We start from the raw sequence: 8,479 nt of genomic DNA on the forward strand, positions 1-8,479 counted from the left end.
GCAGACCTGTGAAACCGTGGTGGAGGAGCTGGCGGGATCCGGGGTGCAGAGATGGCAAGAGGACAAAGGTCCCCAGGCTTTATTTTTACATTTTGATCTCGATTGTGGTAAAATACACATAACATGCAATTTGCCCACCATTTTTAAGTGTGCAGGTCACTGGTGTTAAGTGTATTTCCATCGTTATGCAACCAATCTCCAGAACGTTGTTATCTTGTCAAGCTGAAATTCTAGACCCATTAAATACTAACTCCCCATCCCCCCTGCCTCAGACCCCTGGCAACCACCGTTCTTTCTGTGTCTGTGGATTTGACTACTTCAGGGACCTTGTATAAGCGAAATCGTACGTTTTTGTGTGACTAGTTTGTCTTGGCCTAATGTCCCCCAAGTTTATCCATCTCGTAGCATGTGTTGGAATTTCCCTCCTTCTGAAGGCCGATGAATATCCCGTTGTGTAGCTAGACCACATTTTGTCTTTCCATTCATTCATGAATGGACGCTCGGGTTGCTTCCACCTTTTGGCTTTTGTATGCGATGCTGCTGTGAACGTGGCTGTGCCAATATCTCTTCGAAACCTGGCTTTCACACCTTTTGAGGGTACACCCAGAAGGGGGAATGTTGGATCAGGGCCTCTCGAGTTGACAAAGGAAAGTTCCATGCTGCTAAGAGGATTAAACAGAATCTAGAGCCCGGAAATCTACAGGTCTGCAGAGCAAGCGCGTCTTTTTCAATCCTGGGGTTTGCAGGATGGAAAAGCTGCCTGCGCAGCGGGTGAGAGACAGCGCGAAGGTTTTGAACAGCAGCAGGGAAGACTTACAGGGGAGGTGGCGAGGTCCTTGTTTCGGGGTTGCCTCCAGAGGCTCTGGGAGGAGCCTGGGGGTGGGGTGTGAGAGTGAGAGGGAGGAGTTCTGCCTCTCCTCAGACGGAAAAGGACACACACACACACACACACACACACACACGTGCCGAGGACTCGGCCCCGGAGTGTGTTTCACTCAAATTCGTTCTCTAAACGGGGTCTACGTTTGCTGGTAGGTCAAAGGTAGGGATAAAAGATGTATAAGATCCTTTGTTCGACACAAAGACGGGAGGAGCCACATTACCCACAGTTCATGATGAAAACTAGAGTCCATCACACGTGTATTAGAAGTACGACATTCCTGTCCTAAACTCTATCTGGAACAGGGCGAAAGTGACCTGAAGAGAAGGCCTGGTCCAAGCAAGAGTTTCACTTATTTCCCGAAGGCCAGTCACACACCCTTATTCTAATTATGTGCTGAGAAAAGGCCCATAATAATACAGGCCAATAATAATACCTGCCATTCGTTTAGCTTAGTAGTTCTCAGCCAGGGGTGTGTCCCGCTCCCAGGGGACATATGGCAATGTCTGGGGACATTTTTGGTTGTCACAAGTGGGAGGAGAGGTGCTCTGGCATCTCGTGGCAGAGGCCAGGAATGCTGCTAGACGCCCTACAATGCAGAGGTCAGTCCCCACAACAAAGAACTTTACGGCCCCAAATGTCAATAGTGCCGAGGTTGACAAATGGGATTTGTTACATCTCTTTCTTAAGGCAGAGAGTCTAATTTTCTCCTCGCAAAGACATGCTAAGGTACCTCTTCTTGTCTGATTTTATTGAGCAGGAATGGGAGAGGCGAGTCTGGCCAGTTTAACTGATTGCCCGGAGACTCAGTATTGAGATCAGGTGTCCTGACTTCTAAGACCATTTCCCTTTGTTCACACCTTGAAGGATCTGATAAGAAGCAGTCGCCGAGGGCTGAAGTTACCAGCAAGGAAGTTAAAAGAGGGAATGGGCATTCATCCAGCGTCCGCCATGCTGGGCGGGCTGAGCAGGGAGGTTCGGCTTCATTTCTCATCCCCATTACGTTACCAGTTTTTTACTGAAGTTTGGCGGGTGGCAGCTCAGAAGATTCAGCAGCTTGCGAAAGGTCACGTTCGAACCCAGGTCTATGCTAACCTTGGCTCTCCCCTTTAAAACTCACTGCTCCTTTATTAGAATATGCGTGATTAAAAATGAATTAGTTTCTAAGCTTTAATAGTAGGACACGAATATTTAGACACTCCGGATTCTATGCATTCACCCAAAAGAACTTTTCTGAGTGACCGCCGTGTACCCCCTCACTGTGCTGGGGGCGGGGAGATGCAGCCTTTCTGGACGAATGATCAGATCGCTTGGGCAGGGTGGGGCAGAGTGCGGACAGGCTGCTGCCTTGTGCTTCAAATACCCCATCGGTGTGCGTGTGCGTGTGTGTGTGTGCATGCATGTGCGTGTGTGAGTGTGTGCGTGTGCATGTGCGTGTGTGTGCGTGTGCGTGTGTGAGTGTGCGTGTGTGTGCGTGCATGTGCATGCACGTGCGCTGTAAAGACAGATCCCTCACGTTTTCATGACCCAGTGCTTTTTGTTTGTTTTGTTCAATTGTTTATCTGCAGCCGTTTGCGTCCCGGGCACGTTGACCTGAGTCCATGAGCGTGGGCGAGGGCCACGTCCCAGCGCCTTATCGGATGCCAGCGGCGCCGTCGCTGGACAGAGCTTGTGCGCCTGCACCTGTGCTCTGAGGCCGAGCGCTCTCCCTCAGGGGGGTGAGGAGGATGCGGGTTAACTGCGTGGGCTCTGCAGCCCACTATGCCTGGGTTCAAATCTCGCTTCTACCACTTACTGCTCACGTGGATTTGAACAAGTGGTTCAGCCTGACTGCGTCTCGGCTTCCTCGCCTGTAACACAGATGCTTAGGGTGGGACCAGACCAGAGGGCATCTGGGGAGCCTAAAAGAAGTGATGTAAGGAGGAGCAGAATTCTCCTCTTTCCAGGGTGACTTGCATCGACATGTGGGCATGGAGGGGCACGGAGGGGCTCGGAGGGGCACAGAGGGGCACGGAGGGGCACGAAGGGGCATGGGGGGAGGTTCCAGCAGCCACTGCCAGAGACAGGTAGCGCCCTCAGCAGCTGCCGGGGAAGGGGCTCATGAGGCATGAGAGGAAGCAGCAAAGTGCCCATGGAGCTTCAAGGGCAGCAGAGCTGTCGGACGGGGAGGCTTAGACACCCTCTCGGGACGGCCAGGAGAGTAGGGGAGAGACTGAAGTCCTGCTTTCAGCCTGGCGAGTGAGCTAGAAAAGCAGTGGTGTCTATTTTTACCCTCAGGACTGTAAAACCGTAGGAAAGAAACATGGACCACAAAAGTTATGGCTGAATAAAAGCCAGCAGCAGCAATTTAGGGGAGACTCACCGTCATAAATTGACCTTCAGACAGAAACTCTGGAATGACGATGGTAGAAAATGGTCCCACACGCTGATGGGCAACGGCTTCGGATCTCGGCTTTGTCACTTACAGGTGCATTTGGAGAGTTATCAAATTTCTCTGAGCCTCAGTTTCCTTGTCTGTAAATGACAGGAAATCCTATTTCACGTGGTGGCTGTAGATCTTCAATATAATCAAGTCGACAAACGTATTTTGGAAACTGTCAAGCAGCTGCACAGTTTTGAGAGTTGTTACATTATTTCCAACTACTCAGCGATACTGTGGATTTTAGTTGGTGGAAAGAAATTCTAGTTCGTGCTCTGTGTTTTAGCATCTTTGAATCTCATGTTCTCACTCATCAAACACCTTAACATACGGAGGCACCTGGAGTGGCAGAAACAGGAAAATCCATCGCGTGATTCAAAGCATCCTCTTCTCTGCGGCTCATTGTCAAGGGGAGAGCGTTTCTTTTATTCAGCTTGCTTAACTCAAGTGGGAGAAAGGGATTTGCAAATGAGGAATGCAAATCTAAGAAGAAATCCAGCAGCGTGCCTCACTTTAATAATTGCTCAAGTAAGAAAACCTGGTCTGCAACCTCACCCCTCACGTTCACTCACGTTCGCGCTCAGGATACTTTTAGGATCCAAGTTTTCAATTACACATCACTGTGCCAAAGATCCATATCAGACCAATCCTGTCCTGTCCTGTGCTAACCTATCGTAGTACACCTGTCTGTTTACTTCCTTCATCACATTCGGCACGATTTCACACTATCTTAGTGACTTATGCGCATGGTTGATTACCATATTTTTCCCAGGTGACGAACTCTTTGTGGGCAGGTCTTATTCATTTCAGTGTCCCTAATGCCCAGCTCAGGGTTCAGCTCATAATGGGAACTTAATAAATATTTCTTGAATGGGTAAATGAATGAATGGACCCCCAATCCCCGAGAGCACGGAAATGGGACCCCTGCTCACAGGAAGTGGCAGCTGGGGAGGAAACGGAGGCGGCAGTGGCAAGTGTCAGAATAGCATAGACAGTGGGGGGCGGGGGAGGCCAGTCTGACTCGCTGGGACCAGGGGTGCGTGGTGGTGGGGGCCTCAGCAGGGGTTCCCTGCACGGGGGGCCGCAGAGGCTCGCGCCCAGGGTCCCCAGTGGTGCCACCCCAGGCCTTCAGGGCCAGCATGCGCGGAGGCCGCGCGCACGGAGCGCTCTGACAGGGAGGAGATGTGCCGATGCCTGAGCTGGGGGCAGGGTTACCAAGGGCCGGGGGGATGCTGCGGGCAGCTCAGTGGCCGGTCTGGGAGGAAATGACAGAGACCCTTAAGTGGTCCTTTTCTGGCCTGGTGGCCTGGGAAACAACTCTCATTCAGAGAAGAGGAAAAAAAAAAATCTTAAAACACACATAAAATCCTTAGTCCCAAAGTCCCTTAAAACATCTAACGGTCATCACACACGTACATGTTTATGACTTAGGCACAGGGATGCGCGCTTGGCATTCTTTACCTCATTTAGTCATCCCAACAGGTGCTTCTTCCAGTATTCCCATCGTGCCGAGGGGGACACTGAGGCCCAGAGGGCGGAACCGACCCACCCAGGCTGATAAGTGCCGTGACTCTCCCTGGGTCCTCGGCTTTCGAGTCCTGTCATTGCCCCGCCCGGCAGCCGTGCTCCTGGAAGGCAGGTGCCTCTGCCGCTTTGCACCTGACTCCGCCATTCCAAGTCATCGCAGCACGCAGTCCCTCCGTGGAGATCTTAGATTCAATGCAGGTGAGGTAAATGGTGAGAGCAGAAGCGCACGGTGGACTGGAGCGGTATCTGCTGGTCGCAGACATCCGCGGTGTCCTGGGCGTGCGTCGGCGGGCTTTGCCCACTGACGGCCGGCCTTCCGTTGTCTGAGCTGCTTGGCAAAGTGGAAGGAAGTGACCGGAGCCGTCTGGGGCTTTGTCTGATTCACCGGACGGTGAACACTTCAAAAGCCAGCACTGCCCCTCATTTATCTGTGTGTCTTTACTGCCCAACACAGCCATTGCTTAATAAATAGTTATCACATGGATCGACACTTAGGAATTTAGAGATGGTAGAGAACTTAGCATGCATCTTTCCAGACCACAGGTCCCCTAGCTCCTGTCGCCTGCGCAATAGATCTGTGTAATAATAGTTCGCACGTTTTGTGGCATTCGAGCCTTGCCCGTATTCTCTTTCGTTATTGATTTCCTCTTTATTATTCGCTTACTATTAGTACCATCTCTAATTTTACAGGTAAAGACTTTGAAGCATAGTGTGATCAGGAGACGTGCCCCAGCTTAGAAATTTGTATTAGAGCTGAATTTGAACAGAAGCACGCAGATCCCAGATGGTGGGGTATGCAGTCAGTTCTTCCTGCCTCCATAGCTAAGGCTTTTCCTGTTTTGTTTGTTTGTTTGGTTGGTTGGTTGGTTTTTTTTGAGCACAGGAGCCCGTGCTGTAAGCAGACGGTGGATGGGGAGATAACCAGGTGCCTGCAGCCATCTGTGAGGTGAATGCAAGGAGCCTTGTGGGAGAAGCTACATTAGTGCTTCCTGGAGAGAAGCAGGGAGCTCAGGAGAGGCAGGAAATGAAAGAATCTGCTGACTGCTGAGCTGGGGAGGTTGGCGGTGCCCAGGCCAGGAGTGGGAGCCAGGCAGGCTTCTCTCTGAACTCAGTCGAGCTCACTCACTCGCCATACATCCAGAGCCTACATTTTGGAAGGAAAAGATGTAGTGTCCTCTTAAAACTGTTCTGTCTTCCGCTCCAAAATGAAGGTCAGCGGGGAAGAGCAGCAGCATCCGAGATGCTAATGAAAGAAAGCCCGGATGACTGCAGAAGCAATTTAAAGATTTGCCCGGATTCGTTTCGGCCCCAGTGGCCGTACCTTCTCCTTGCAACTCCTCCCCAGCAGTCTGGATGGAGAGATAAATACATTTTTTAAAAGTCCAACATTCAGGCACTTTTGAAACCAGGGAAAGCGGAACCCAGGAGGCTTAAAATATTAATCATGTATCGAGGCTTGCCAGAGAAAGGGGACGGCGCTCTGCAGGTGTAATGCGGAGAGAAAATCCCCTCCAGGAACGTGATATGGAGGTGGGTTTCACGCATGTGTGCACCAGACGCGGACAGAAAGCCTGATTCGTACTTCACACAGACCCGGAGTCAGAGCCCCCTCCTTTCAGAGACAGCTGCAGGCCAGAAGCCGTCCTTGAGGACTCTCTGAGACTTAACTAGACTCTACCATTAACCAGCCAACGGGCTCTGCCACGGCCATGGGCTGAGTCCAGAAGACGGGCCTTAGGACTGCTGGATTAGAAAACAAAGCTCCGCTATTCAGAGGTAGGCGTTTAACAGCAGGATGCTCGCGTCCCTCGGCCAGAGCCTTATCCGTCGTGCATCCCCAGGCTTCCTCCCAGGCCAGATCTGCTTCCTGTGCTCACCTTGGTTTCTTATCACGGGGTCCAGAGCCTCAGTTTCTTTCTGAGCTTCTTCCAAACGGCCACTGCCATGAGCCAGCTGCTTTGAAATCACGTAACGTCTGTGCGGCTCCCGGTTTTTGTGCTGCCAAGCAGAAGCACGCAGGATCTTTCTGAATTAAGGATTCTAACTCCACTTTCTACAGGGAAAGTGGTAGAAAGAACGAGACTCCCAAGGCTAAGGATACGATTAGGGTTTTGGGGTTCTTATAGCTCGGTTCCTGATCTTTGGAACCTGTCTACCCTTCTAGGATGTTTCCGAGGACTCGACGTCCTGTTTTTATTCCCGAAGGTCTGCATCATCTTCTACTTCTCCATGCCTGAAACTTGCCCCTTGGTCTTTAAGAAGCATAAGCAGTTTGTCGCTCTTGGACCTTGCTCACAGCCTGTTTAGAACCTGTAGGTCTCCATTTGCTTTGAATGTTTTGAAACCCAGATTCTTCACCCAAAGAAACTTCCCGATTCTCTGCCTGCATCGTCCCGCCCCCGAGGAAGAACCCGAAAGCTCCCGCCGTGAGCAAGCCTGGGGGAGGCGTTTACCTCCATCTCAGAAAATTCCATTCTGCATGACTGGGACTTTAATCACCAGGACGTAGCACGATGTTTGGCACATAGTAGGTGCCACTTTTAAAAGAGCTAATGGATTATGTCTTTGTCTTCAAGCCTTCTCGTGACCTGCAAAATTTGTGGGAGCAGCATTAGATTTTGGGACCCGGGTTCGAATTTCACATCTGTCATCTACTAGCTGAGTGGCGATGATGATTTTCTTAACTTTAGGAGCCTCAGTTTGCACTTAGAAAGGGGAGTCAGTAACACCTACCTTAGAGTTTATTTTATTTTATTTTTATGAGAGATCTCTTTTCCCCAATAAAAGCATTTTCAGAACAAATAGGGAGTAAGTTTTCGGGGGCACTCCTGGAAACGATATCTATTTGTGTAACTTCTAAGACCAGCCCTGTTCTTGCGTTAAAGTCTCAAAGGAGAGTGGGTGTTATTCCCAGGGTGGACAGCAGGTGGCAGGATGACCGCCAAGCGTTGTCGCGGTTGGTCGTCCGCTGTGCAAGGTCAGAATCTAGCTTTGTCTGAATGTCAAGCGAGGGCAGAGAAGGGGATGTGAGACGCCAGTTTCGTCTTTAGCGGCTGTAAAGGTCTTCACCTTTTCAGGGTGATCTTCACGTTATTAGGACTGACTCTAGCTTCGCCCAGTGGATGGTCTCACTTGCTCCGTTCCTTACTCAGACTCTCGAGATCCTTATAGGGGGATGGCTTTGCTCCCTGCACCAAGTTTGACCACAGGTGCTGTGGACTTTGGTTCCCAAAGTGGGCCCTTAGGGCCATCTTGGCCAAACCCCACTTCCTCAGAGGCACCATGCTGGGACATGGACTACACTCTTGCTCTTCTCTTGGTCTCAAGGCATCCACCAGAAGTCCAATTACATCTTCCTCCTACCTGTCTTCCCTCGGCGAATTCTGCAATAGCAAAACACATGCATGCACACACCCTGCATTCTTCCTATTTCTCCAGATTGTCCACACAGAATCAGGTGGCCATTAGGAAGGGTCCAGAAGCTGGTAACCAAAAAGCCCTTATCCTTTCCTCTCCTTCCATTCTTCCTTGATATAAAGACCCACGCATCTGTCCCTCCCATCCTCAATGGAGTGTTCGAGGAAGCTTTTTGCTACAGTCCTAAAGATACAAACGCAAATACAGGAACCACAAGTTAAATGCTTATTTGGCCA

Source organism: Rousettus aegyptiacus, unplaced genomic scaffold (genome assembly GCF_014176215.1).
Source record: "Rousettus aegyptiacus isolate mRouAeg1 unplaced genomic scaffold, mRouAeg1.p scaffold_m13_p_10, whole genome shotgun sequence".
Taxonomy (NCBI): Eukaryota; Metazoa; Chordata; class Mammalia; order Chiroptera; family Pteropodidae; genus Rousettus; species Rousettus aegyptiacus.